We start from the raw sequence: 14318 nt of genomic DNA on the forward strand, positions 1-14318 counted from the left end.
CTAAACCTACAATACAACTATAATTGCTGGAACTACATTGCATTGTGCTGGAGGTTTCTTGTTCAGTGTTATTTGGGCCCAGGCATAGGCTCTATATCAAGTGTCAGTAATTAACTCAGCTTATCTGAAAGTATAACAGCTGTGGCTTTGATTAATGATTTGGTAGTATTTAAAATACAAGTCAAAAGTTGACCTTTAAATGTTATTGCCATCCCGACAGTAAACACAGACATGTACGCAGGCTAACCTGTACCTCAGCACTGCTTACTGAGTGCTGGTCCAGAGCGACTTCTCCCTCTGTCCTCAGCTCAGGTTCAGGGTCAGCGATGGGAGCTTTAGCTTCTTCTTCTTCTTCTTTGTCAGCCTTCTCCATCCCCTTGCTCTCATACTGCGATCTCCTTTTCAGGAATGAGGAGAAGAGGCGTGACAGGCCGCTGCCAGCGGAGTTACGGTTTTGAGGCCGGAGCTGCTCATCCTCTGGGGAAGGCGACCTGGCATCCTGGCTAGCTTCCTCCTGCTGCCTTGGCTTTTTCTGGTGACTTTCTGCCTCGTCTGTTGTCATGATAGCAACTAAGACAGAAAAACAAGAAACACAGAAAGACAGTTTTTTTTGTTGATATTTACTTAAGTATGTAGTTGCCTGCTATAAAAAGTATTCAAACCCCTTTACTGCTTTTATGAAGAGAATTGTAATTTGGCTTTTAACAAGAATTTACAAAAGAAACTATTTAAATGTCAAACTGAATATAGATATTTACAAAGTAAATAAAAATACATGATACACAAGGAGGGAACACATAAACATTACAACCTACTGTATACTGAACAGAAGTCCATTCAACTGGTAGTAGTCTCATAATAAGTGAAAGGGAAGTGACCTGAGGGCAGTCAGTGTGTGTTAAGTGTATTGTACACCTCTGTCTTGAATTTCCAGTGACTACAAAATGCCTTCTAACTCAGGACAGTTGAGCAATGCACTACCAACGAGATAAAGAGCAGATTCTCTGGGTTGCTGAAATGGGCCTGGGGACAATTTTAATAGTGAAATATGCTATATTATACGGTAGTAAATATGTTCTTCTTTACATACAACTCAGGGATTAAATGCTACTTAGATATTTATTATATATTTCAATTCCATCTTAGATTTTTTATTGTTGGTTGGATCTGCATGTCTGTAATTTCCCCTTAAATAAAGGAATTTTTATTCTGATTCTGATAACCTAAACTGGTATAACCTACATGCCCCCAGTTCTGCTCAAACACCACCTCTGCCTGTATTTGGATTAACCATTAAAGTTTAAACAGTTCCCTCTGTGGCCTCTGTGGGCTGGATCCACAAGTGACTCAATTCCTACAGACCTCAATGATAAAACAATCTTTACATCTAAAATTAACATACAGTATGTGGGAACTCACACCACACGCTTCCTGCTTACACAGCTGCCAGCTCACCTCACATAAAAAAATCCATGTTTTATGAGCTTATGAGTTGCTTTATATTTTACACTCTCTCAGTCAGAGGCTCCCAAACCACTAAATTATGTAAATGGTCTGTACTATGCTGTTCTACCAACCCAAACGTACTCAGGGTGCTTTATACTATTTCTTCACATGTACCTTTCTCACACACCAATTCAAACACAAATGGTTAAATGTCTTGCCCAAGGACAAATCAGCATGAGGACAACTTAATATCACTTTCAATATAACAATAAGGAAAATACTTTTTAACACTTTCTGTAAAATATAATTTTACAAAACTTTCACAATTTCTGGTGAGGAATAAACTAGCACATCCCCACATTTATTCCCCAATTAACATGGCTAAAATCAAAGTGTATCACATTGGGTGCACATGATTAGAACATAGTTACTCAGCAGTGTGAAGGAGGCCTGCCCTAAACCTCAGACATTAAGTATGTTGTGCTCCTGACTGTTAAAGTGAGATGAATGAGCTGTCTGAGGCCCTTAGAATTGAGATTGTAGCAGCTTAAGAGTCTAGTAAGGGATTTAATAAGATCTTAAAAGAATTCGAAAATGTTTTACTGTGTGGAAAATAGTTTACAAGTGGTGGACATTCAAAACAGTGTTGGTAAATCCGGATCTTTTTGTGAATTCGGCTTCTTCCGATTCACTCACTAAACTGATCTGGGTCAGTGAGTCATATGAGTTACTTGAATCAGTGTTGACCAATTGCTAGTTAGCATATGCTAGGTTGTCATGAACTTTGTCTCATGCTCAAACCACAGGTCTGTTGATCTGAGATGTAATCGGGACCACCCAACAGTTAAGTACCAAGTATGTGCTGCCTGACAGCTCTGACTCCCTGTGAATCCAATGAGCCATGAGTCTGCATAATCTATATGACTTGAGTCTGATTTGTGCTCGATATCCTGTGTGAAGTAAATCAGGATGTTTTTAATTTTTTTTAATAAAAACAAGATTAGACATGGATATGTGAACACTTAATAAAGAACTGGATATTAAATGGGGTGTACTAATATTTTCACATGACTCCATGTGTACGTGTGTATATATATATATATATATATATATATATATATATATATATATATATATATATATATATATAAATAAATAAAACTGGATTGAAACCACCTGCATTTCTTTCTGTGATCATATGCTGACATAGAGTCTGCTGATTTTAATCACTTTCACTCTCAACTTTTAATTATTCTTTTGTTTCAACATTACCATCAAAGGTAGTGCCTTGACTTCACAAAGCTTATGTTGGATTCCCTCGTTGTCCTCTTATTGCTGTCTGCACAAACATTAAAAAACAGAGAAAAATAAGTCAGCAGTCATGCATGGGGCCCATTTATATACATACTGTAGGTCTTTCAAAAGAAGCAGCGATGGTGGGTGGCTGCACGAGCTGCATCAGCTAGCATCTGAACCAGAATAGTCAGACATGTTGTTGCTGTGGCAACAACAACCATGTCAGACAGGAAGAGAATAGACGGAGTGTGGGACAGAAAATAAATTACATTAATCAATTGTCTCATCTTTTACTCTATTGTGACAATTTGTGACCATCTAGGCTGGTTTTACATAAGAGACTCATGGTGAGGAAGTATTGAGTGTTATGTCATTACATAGCTGGAAAGAAACACTGAGCTTGCTCTGCATTGGTATACGATTAAATAAAGAGGCTGGACTATTCTTTCTCTAGTTTTATCTTCATAACAGGAATTGTTATCAATATTGGCTCATACTGCAGAAAACAGTACATTCTCACAATTAAATAAACCATTTGTTAGATAATTTCATCAGATACAGCACATAGGGTGACCAGAATGGAACATACACTACCGTTCAAAGTTTGGGGTCACTTGGGGGGAAATGTCTTTATTTTATTTAAAACAAATGTTTTTTTTCAATGAACATTAAAGTAATCAGACATACAGTCTAGACATTGTTAATGTGGTAAACGACTATTCTAGTTAGAAAAGGCAGATTTTTAATGAAATATATAAAAGGCACTTTTCCAGCAACCATCATTTCTATGTTCTAATGATACATTGTGTTAGCCAGTCATGTTAAAAAGGCTAATTGCTGATTAGAACATTCCTGTGATATTATGTTAGCACAGCAGAATTGTTGTGCTAATCAGAAAAGGTATAGAACTGGCCTGGTGACCCCAAACTTTTGAATGGTAGTGTAGATGTATTGTGTATTAGAGTTAGGCATTAAAAACTACTGAAGAAAAAAAGATGTTTACAGGTAAAACATGCACACACAGCATTCCTTCTGCCATCACCATTTTCAGCCATGTTATGGAGTCCTGCCCCAAACAACTAACACAACTCTTGACAGTTCATGTTTCGGATAAAAGTTGTTATGCTACAATGACATTTGTACTGCAAAGATTATTTGATTCTCTGCCTCTCTATAATGCTGTGTGCCCAGACCCCTGCCTCCAAGGCTACTTTGATTCATGATTTGGAATGATTTGGAAAACAGTATGAGTATGATTAGATAGTCATTATTTTTAAAGGGATATAAGGTAATACTAACATGTTAAAGTGGTGAGTAAAGTGTAATGTATTACTGATTGATTCACAGTTCCCAATGCAAATACATGCCATGGTCATCAAAATAAAAACTTACATAGAGTACATAGAGGTGCTGTTTGAAATTTGAGGTAGTATTTATGGAACAACAGACTGGACCACTGCAGTAATTGCAGACTATTTTGTGGTTTCCATGTGTTGTGTGAAGCATCTCACAAAAATGAACTGGCACCGATGTCCTTTTACGTGTGTTATTATTTTGCATATTGCTTTCGTGGCCTCACTGTCGAATTTTTTTAGTGCAATTTTGCATGCTTTTGTATTTAATTATTTATTTTTTTACATCGCATTATGTTCTGTGTCCCAATTGATTGACAATGGTCTACAGCCAATCTCCTCCGTGCTGTCTCTCCTGTACAGTACAGAATACTGAACACAGGTTTTAAACAAAAGAAAGAAGTGTGAAAATATTAATGCAAAGGTGCATAAAGTGTGTAGTGAGGGGCTTTACAGCCTTAAAACATCTATAATAATTGTAAAAAATAAAGATGACTACTTAGCGAATTGCGCCTATTGCGGGTTATTTTCAGAACGTAACCCCTGCGATAAACGAGGGTCCACTGTACTCCAAACAAAATGACCTAAATGTTTGGACAACCGTTGTGAAGACTTGGATACAGCAAGGTATTCTGGGAAATGAAGTGCTGTCCTATTATTTTCCACACTTTTAACGTTAGTAGTTACGATCTGTTTTATAGAGTATGTTGTTAATGTTCATTTGTGGTTAAAAAAAAAAAATAGGCCTATTCACTATAATAAAGTATTGTGTACATAAAGTCCAAACAATAATACCTGTATGAAATTCACGTTGTAATCATATGTAATATATACTGTAAAGCTTCATTGTTCAATATACCTAATTATGTATGTAATAGAATTTCAATTCTGCTTCCTGCAATTTGAATTGCAATTCCGCCTCCTGTTTGCAATCTCAATTCAAATTCAAATTGCAATTCAGGAATCATAATAGTAATATTGCATTGGTCTTATATTGCGTTTTTCTGCTCTCTCTTGGGCAGGCACTCAAAGCGCTTACATTGAGATGCATTATTCATTCACACCACAATCACGCAGTGACAGTGGTAAGCTACCAGTGGTAGCCACAGCTCCCCTGGGGGAGACTGACAAAGACGTGGCTGCCAAGCTGTGCCTACGGCCTCTCCGACCACCACCGATTCATTCATACGCATCCATACACCAGTGAGTGCCTTGCCCAAGGACACACAACAATGACTAGGGAGGAGCTGGGCTCTAACCGCCGACCTTCCGGTTATTGGACAACCCTGCTTTACCACTGCCACGCCAAATTTAATTGCAATTTAATTCAATTCAGGAATTTACTTGAAATTTAGGGGTCATTCTCAATTCGATTCTGAATTTTGTACAACCCTGTTAGGAATAAAGCTTTATAAAATTGAAATGCACTTAAGAAAAGTAAAAACATACTTAACCCTATCTGCATTTCTGCCTGCATGCTAGCTTGTGTCAGTATGCTAAAAGTGAGTTTAAGCTCTAAAAGCGGCTTTAATATTAATCCGTCCCTGTGTGGGATTAAAGGTTGTTGTGTGCTGATGTGGAGGCCAGAACAAGCTGGATGTCTGTCAGTCACTGTTGGATGTCCCTCCCTCCTCTCGCATCCCATGATCCACTGTGCCACATGCTCTGACACACGCCTATGTAAAAAAAAAAAAACAACTGAGAATCGATCTGACCCAGATGAATTGAAAACTTAAACAAAAAACATACAAGCAGCTAGGGGTCTGCGTGGCAGAGAGAGGGCAGTATAGAGGTCACAGTGACACAAGCGGTCACACAATACCTGAAATACGTGGTACCACTACCATTAGAATTATATGAACTCCTTAATTAAAAATATTTGAACATGCATTTTTACCATGTGCAGATTGCTGTGCCTGTGCCTACTGCCTAACATACGTATTATATAATAAAGGGTGAAGCTAGTAAAAATATTACACAGTTAGAAAGAAAGGCCTGCAGCCTGTAGTTTGGTAGTATCTCACAAATCAAGCTGCATCACACCAGCACAGTGACCAAAGGTATCCTGTCATGTTCTTCATCTTATGTGTGAGCCAGGTACAGGACCATCCATCCATCATCTCTTAACCCGCTTCGTTCTCAGTGCAGGGGCATGGAGGGCTGGAGCCTATCCCAGCTAACTTCGGGTGAGAGGGCACAGGGCAACACACAGACAAACAGCCATTCACACTCACACTCACACCTACAGGGAATTTAGAGTGACCAATTGACCTAAGCACATCTTTAGAACGTAGGATGTTAAAATGTAACCACAGAATTATAATAAGTTGCTTCTAACAATATGTTCCCGATTCTCGATCCTCTCTCCTACATGTCAGTAACATTTATTCATTTGTATCACCACTGGACTTATCGGGAGTGTTTGTGTTAAAATGCATACCGTAATTAATCTCTATTGCTCTAAGTTTTCCAAACAAAGAGTGAGAGGGGACAAACACTCACGGGTGCACTCAGACACACCTTTGCTTTTGCATTTATAACTCAATACAATACAATAAGCGATGCAAAGGTGAACATAAAGTACCTGTGGTTCACTTCTGGTGTTCCTGTAGCTTTCTATACCATAAAGCAGCACTACTGGTGTGGATAAATGTGCAGTGTGTACACGTCTGCACAATTGACCTCGGCTGCAGCCCCCTCTCAGCTCTGTTATCTTGCTCATCTAGTCCAGCTCAGCGCTGCTGCACTGGCATTAAGAAATGATTGCATAATGACAGAAATACACTGCATGTCAGCGTTTATCAGAGGAGCGGACACAGATGCAGAACGCAGAGCGGTTAAAAGTTAAAAAACAGTCTTTTATTTCAAGCCAGGAGGGCAAAACAATACAAAAACCAAAAACCAAAAATCACGATAGCGTGGAAAAACTACATAAGGGCACAGGGCGTAAAAAGGCAGGAACAAAACAACAAGAGCAAAGCAACTACCTGGAGCACCCGAGGTCAGGCAGCAGTACATGGCATGGTAGGTGAGGATCAAGGCATGGCATGGACGAGACGAGAACAGAAACAAACCCCACACCGGACGAGACGAACTAGCAAAGACAGAGGGGAAGACACAGACTATATACAAAGGGACCAGGGAAGACAATGAGGCACAGGTGATACACATGAGGGCAGGGCAGGTAATCAACAAGGAGGGAAAACACAGGAAGTAAAACACAAGACAATGCACAGGGGGGACAGGACTACCAAAGTAAAACACAACACAAGACAAGACTAGACAACTAAACACAAACCCAGGGAAACAAAACACCAGGACTACAGGAAAATAACAATAACTAAACACAGATTGAACTAAAAACCCAAAACAAGGAAAACAAAACCATAAATACACCAGGTCGTGACACTGCAGGCAGCACTGAGAATGTAGTTTCTACACTGTCTATGGTACTATTGTGATTTTAAAAATCACCATAAAAGGTAAGGTACCATAAGCAGTTGTTCTAATAATATCTCTACACAGATACAGCATCAGCATACATGCTGGCCATTATGTTGTAACAGCCAGAGTCCCAGAATGTGTGATAGATGCTATTCGACAGCTTGAAGCAGGGCAACAGGACTTGTAGAGTTTCCCTGAAGCAGTTTCCCCTTTTCAAGCTCTTAAGTGAAAATGACCTGAGTGAGCTAGTTATGTACTAGAAGTCACTCTGTGCTGCTGCAACACAGGCTCATTTGGTGATGAAGGTTGTGCTGGTAACACTCTACAGCAGGGGGTGTCCAAACATTTTTTCGGGGAGGGCCAGATTTGATAATGCGAGAGTCTCTGAGGGCCAACAGTCCCCGATGACATTATTGTAACAATAAAAGATGTGTATGCTGTGATATATTTCATTAACAACAACATTTATAACAACATTTAGCATTCAGGTGAACAGACTAGAACATGTTATCTGAATTTACAGCATAAACTTAAAAACATTCAGAAACTGTGTGATTTGTGATAATTAGTAAAGTGCCGCATCTCATACACTGTGTACAGCTGGCAGTTTAACTTAAGAATGTTAAGAAAGACGGACTGCTCATTGCTACATCAATGAAACATCACAGTTTTTAACAGTCTGCTCACATGAGACAAACTAATTCATGTTTTACAAATGTTCGTATTTCTGGAAAGTTTCTTTTATCCAGCGTCGATAAAAAGGCACAGAGGTTGTGCACAAACAACCAAGCCCTACAGCACCGTGTGATGCACGATGATGACACAGACAGCAAGCTGACAATTTTCTGCTCAGAACATCATGCAAATGCTACACAATAAGTTAAAAAATTAAGAATTGCCTGTTGATTTACTCTGTTTAGCTGGCAGGCAAAAAATAGTGCAGCTCTCAGCGTAAGTTCAGTCATGAAGACTCACATCATCCACCACATATCTCTATCCGCTTCCCTCTCCCTCTTCACCATCCTCGCACTCTCGCTTTCACTGCACTGCACTCCCTCTAGTGACCTCCCACATAGTCAGGTGTTTAATAGATGGCACCTCCCTCACCAATCAGCTGTCGATCCGTCCCTCTCCTGCCCAATTATAGCGTAGCACGAATTTTAAAAAGCCTCTGTCTCTTCTCCAGCTGCCTCCTGATCGAATCCTGCAACCCTCCTCCACCCCAAGCACCTCCCGATCCATGCAGTTCAAGGCCTCCTCTCTCCTGCTCCCCTGCTTCTACACCAGGTCTAGACCCGGGGGGGGGGGGGTCTTCTGATCAGCGACTTCTCCGCTCAAGCTTTCCCCCCTTTCGGACGTGGTCCTCACGACGGGGTCTAGGACGCCAATGCACATTCACATTTATTGTATTAATCTTTCTCATTCGGTTCGCTGAGTCTCTCATGATTGGAATGCATTTTAAAACAGAAGCTGCAGACCATATAGTTTGGACACCCCTGCACTATAGTATATGAGGTAGAAGTATCACTGCTAACATTGGTGAAGCAACAAAATACCAGTCTGAGAAACATGTATTTTCCTGTAAACATTACAGGAAAATACATGTTTATACATATAGGTAAAATACAAGTTTCTCAGTCTCAGTACTTAGACCAAATCTGGTCTATATTAATGCTACCACTTGCCTCTTAGCCTACATGTACAACATGCATTTCTGATTTTTTTTATTTTTACATAACATAAATCCTAACTATTCTTCTGTTTTGTTTTTGTAATGCAGATGGTTGTGTTTACTATTAATAAACAAACACAGTATTGTCAAAAACCTAGCTTGGCCTTATCTGCTGGCAGCAGAGGACACCCTTGACCTTTTCCTTAGTAGTACACTGAGCTTATTTGCTATAAGTCAAACACAGAGGGTGTCCTGTCAGACTTGTTGGTACTATGAGTCAACAGTGTGCCACAAAAATCATCCCCTCCACATTATGCTTGTTCCCACAGTGGTCACTTTAAATGCTAGCATTTCAGCGAACAAGAGGGTTATCTTGTTACATCACTACAAGCCAAAGCTGCTACCCACTCCTCACTAAGAGACAAAGCATGAATTTATCTTTTTCTAGTTGCTGACTCATGTGAAAATTCTTTACTATAAACTAGGGTTGGGTGATATTGGCAAAAAAATTAATCACGATTAATTGTGGCATTTAGCCGATAATGATTAATTTGACGATTAATTGATGACAATTGCACTTACATGTTTTTGACTCTAAATCGGCACAGTGTTCTAGCATGACACCGACAAATCATCAGTCAAGTTAACTACTTCATTCTGACAGGTTAACCTGGTAAGTAGTGATTAGGCACAAACCAGCCATGGAAATATGTATTGATAACAGATGCACAAACTGCTTCAAAATAATAATGAAGCAAACATTTAAAGTAACTTTGTCCTTCAAATGTTCTTATCTTAAGGTCACAAAGCAGTGCATATCAACATTAAAACTAAACAGGACAAATAAGTTCAGAAAAGTCACATCAGTGATTATTAAAGTTAAAAAATGTCTGTGCAAATGAACCTGTAGATTCTTATCTTGCTGTGGAGTCTATAAATAAAGATCGGAGTTCATTCTTTTGATACGAGCAAAAATCCAGTTACTATGGCAACAACCAACGCTTCACCTAATGCATGTCGCGGCACTATATACAGCTGTAGCCGGCGTTGTGTCCTCATTGCGCTTTCTTCGGCTTTCTTCGTGCTCCGGTTTATGGTGACAGACGTTGAACTTATGTTAGGAACGTGCTGCTCCGCATCATTTAACTGAATACCACTGCCTTCCGCCATTATTGTTATTGTGGGCTCACATGTGCGCAGGTGATGGTGAGAGTACGCCGCACACAAAATGCGTCATCATGACCAAGCACTAATCGCCGCAATCGATATGTGGCAAATATTACTCGATGACAGTTTTTCTGACGATTAATTGCACACGATTCGATTTTGCACAAGCCTACTATAAACATCAGCTTTTTATCTTTCTAGCTTATTAGTCATTGTCAAAGTTGTCACTGCAGGTTATCTAAACTAGCTTGTCAGTGACAAACTCATTTTTGTCTGCATGCATTGTCTTGGACTGGGCCACCACTAGCTTAGCCTAGCTTTGTCAATGGATATGAGCTAGCCTTGTTAAGAGTTGGGCAAAGAGAGAAGGTGAGGAAGATGTGAGAGAAGAGAAGATATTGTATAAAAATGCTGTGCTGTATAAAACACAGAAAACTGGCAGCAACACTTCTCGCTTCCATGACCAAGGGTGGCATGGTGGTGGATTAGTTAGCACTGTTGTCTTTCTGTGTGGCTATCGGGCCTTTCCTCTCTGTGCCTCTGTGGGTTTTCTCCAGGTACTCTGACTCCCTCCCTCATTCTAAAGGCGTGCTTGTTAGGACAATTGGCAAAGCTAAATTGCAATTAGGTGTAAGTGTGAGTGTAAATGGTTTGTCGGTGTATGTTGCCCTGGGGTGGACTGACAACTACTCCAGGGTGTAGCCAGCCTCTCGCCCATAGAGAGCAGTGACAGGCTCACAGGGAGCCTGTCACTTCTCATTTGTTTGTGTATGTGCCACTTTGTTATGCTATGTTATCATTTCAGTACAATGAGGAAATAACGAGATTTCATACAATTATTTTAACTTGTGTGATTTTATGAAATTTTTACAGCACTTAAAAATATAGGGATAATACTGAAAACCTGTGTTTATTTGTCCACAATTTGTTTTTATTTTAACGTCCTCTTTGACTATTTTCCTAGCTGGATGTGTCCCATTATCAGTATAATTATTGGCTTATCAATCATCTATGAATTGCAATCAAATGCACAAAAAGTAGTTTGATTGATAGAATGGATGAATGAATGAATGAACGACAGGTTTGTACAGTTTAAGACGGCTCCAGTAGTTGCTTGTAGTCTACTGGAAGTCTGACACTTTCATTATGTTCTCCATTACCGTTACTAACATTCGCACTGCTGTCTTCCTGCAACAACTCACTCCCTATGACATGACACAGTGGGATCTCTAACCCCCCCCCCCCAGGGTAAATCCATTAGTCACACTGTCTGAGTTTGCTCAAGCCAACAGTAATATTTTATATACTTTGATTGAATGTTTGCTATAAACATATCAAAGTAATAATTCCACTTTTTTTTTACACCATAACAACTATAGGGACATTAAAATGTGCAATTTCACTTTAAACGTACAAACAGGCAATGGTGGGGGCGCTCCTGACGTGGTGTATGTGCATCATAATAAAGAGAGAATTCAGCAGCATGTAATAATACATGTAAGTACTGCCATAAAGAATAAAATGACATCACATCACATCCTGAACTGAAGTGAGTTGTTTTCTTGCAAAGGAACCAACTAAAACACCGACTCAACACGGTTAATCTCCATTACAATAAGCTCATAGCCTGCTGGAAATACAGTTGATATACTATCGCCTGCTCCACATAATACGCAGGCAGTGATGTAGGCCTGGCATTAAGGGAACGCGATGGTGTTCATGATGACTGATTTATTTCTAATCATTCCAAAACACCAAGTTTATAGTCTAAAGGCGTTAAAAACCCGAGAACTGGGCCCTACTGTTTACATAAAGTACTACATGTGCTTCCATTCATACTACTAGTCTACAAAAAGACATTGTTTAATTTTAAGAATTAACGTTTTTAAAATTATATCAATTCAAATATTCCAGGTTAATCTTGTGGTTATTTTTTCAAAATCAATGTACAGCGGCTGAGAGTGTGGGGGGGGGGGGGCAACAAAAGGGGCGTAGGGTAGGCTAGGTGTACCTGTCTGCAAATGGCGCTGAATGTGATAAATGTCAACAAATTCTCTTCCAGCAGCTGCTGGGATTGCTCATAATAATCGCTTACCGCTCGGTTCAGATCATCCAGTGGACGGAGATATCCAACGTGAAAGTATACTGTGTCCTCACCGCGCGGTGATCCTCACCAGCATCGGATGGAGAAAGCAGGAATTCATCAGCGCAATCAAAGCGCCTTTTAACAATGTGTTTGGGTACCAGGAGCAAAAGCGTTTGTGTCATGTATCTTTGCCCTCATTGTTGTCTGACAGGCGGCTAGATAAGTCCTGTCTACTCACACACACAAACACAGAGAGAGAGAGAGGGAGAGGGCAGACAGAGAGGAATGACACATTTGCATATTTATTTTGCTGATTTTTCTTTTAAAAGAAACTCACCATATAATGAGAGCACACATATTTCAACAATTATTACATACAATATATCTCTCGTACTCACATAATATATCTCTAGTAGGAATTAAAACCGCACCTAACAGATGCGCTGACATGTTCCAGCCTGTAAGACCACGCATTGGACTTACGTACCCAAATACGCTCCCTTCTGCGCGAGCGAGGGGGGTTGAGCCTTGTATGTAATAAGAAGAGCGTATTTATGGAAGTAACCAATGAAAGCAGCACATAAAACAGGCTGCTCCAATCACATGTGAGAGAGCTGCTGTTCCTGGCAGAGCTCCCCGTCAGTAACCAGGGTTCCCTCTATCATAAGATTCAATGCATCCATTTTCCACAGCAGTAGGAGACTGTTTCAATGGACACTTTAAATTTCATTCAAAGCTTGTAAATCCAGATTTTGATTTCATTTGTGATATAGCTGAAACCCAAAGGTCCGGAAGCACTGAACTGCCACACTAGAATAATAATAATAAAAAAAACATCATCATGTTATAATATGAAACGGGTTTTTGTTGAAACAAGATGTTTTTTACGCTATAATGTATAATGTTTTCACATTATTACAACATAGAAACCTATCATGTTATAACAATAAACTGTTTCCCATTATAACATGGTAGCCTATTTTATGGTTATAACATTAAATGTTTTAAGACATGGTGAGATTCTGTTGTTATAGTGCACAGTGGATGATATTGTGATGTTGACACTAAGAAGGATTTAAAAAGGAGACAATCCTCTGCTTCACCATGATTTCTCAGAAATCTCCACAGTGGGGCATCCGTGTGTTGTGCCATTGTGATGCCGGTTCAGAACCGAAGTGTCCATGTGATACTGCCAGAGTTACTGTGTACAGGAAATGTAGAAGAAGAATTCACAGTTTGAGCAACAGCTGTGCAGCCTGCCTAATACTTTTACAGCAACATTGATGGTAAATGAAAAATGAGCTTTGGAAACAGTCTAGACAGAGGACAGATGGCACTTTCACTTTACACTGCTAGACTTTTCTAGTGATATGAAGCTGCTTCAAAGTCTTCATTGTCCTGTGTAACACATGTTTGCACCTTGAGAAAATCTAAAATAAGGCAGATGGATGGAATGGGTATAAAAAGCTAGATATTATGTCCAAGTAATATGTCAAACTATAGGCACATAGAGACCTTGATGACCAATAATTGTTCTTTACTGCACATAATTATCAAGTCTCTAAAACATTGCCCAGCATGTCTGCCTGTAGGCTGGACTATTGTACTTATTGTACAATAACTGTGAGAAATCTGCAGCTGATCCAAAATACTGCAGTGAGACTAATGACAAGAATCAGCAACAGAAATTATATTTGTCCTGTTGCAGCTTCTTTTCATCGGCTCCTAAAAAAAAAAAATCCAGAACCCACTTCTTCTCCTTACATAGGCTACAAGGCCAATATCCGTTATACCAGCAGGACCTAACAAAGCCATACTTTCCAATAGGATGCAACACTCTGAGAGTAGGTTTACT

The sequence above is a fragment of the Parambassis ranga genome, chromosome 2 (assembly GCF_900634625.1).
Source record: "Parambassis ranga chromosome 2, fParRan2.1, whole genome shotgun sequence".
In the NCBI taxonomy this organism is placed as follows: domain Eukaryota; kingdom Metazoa; phylum Chordata; class Actinopteri; family Ambassidae; genus Parambassis; species Parambassis ranga.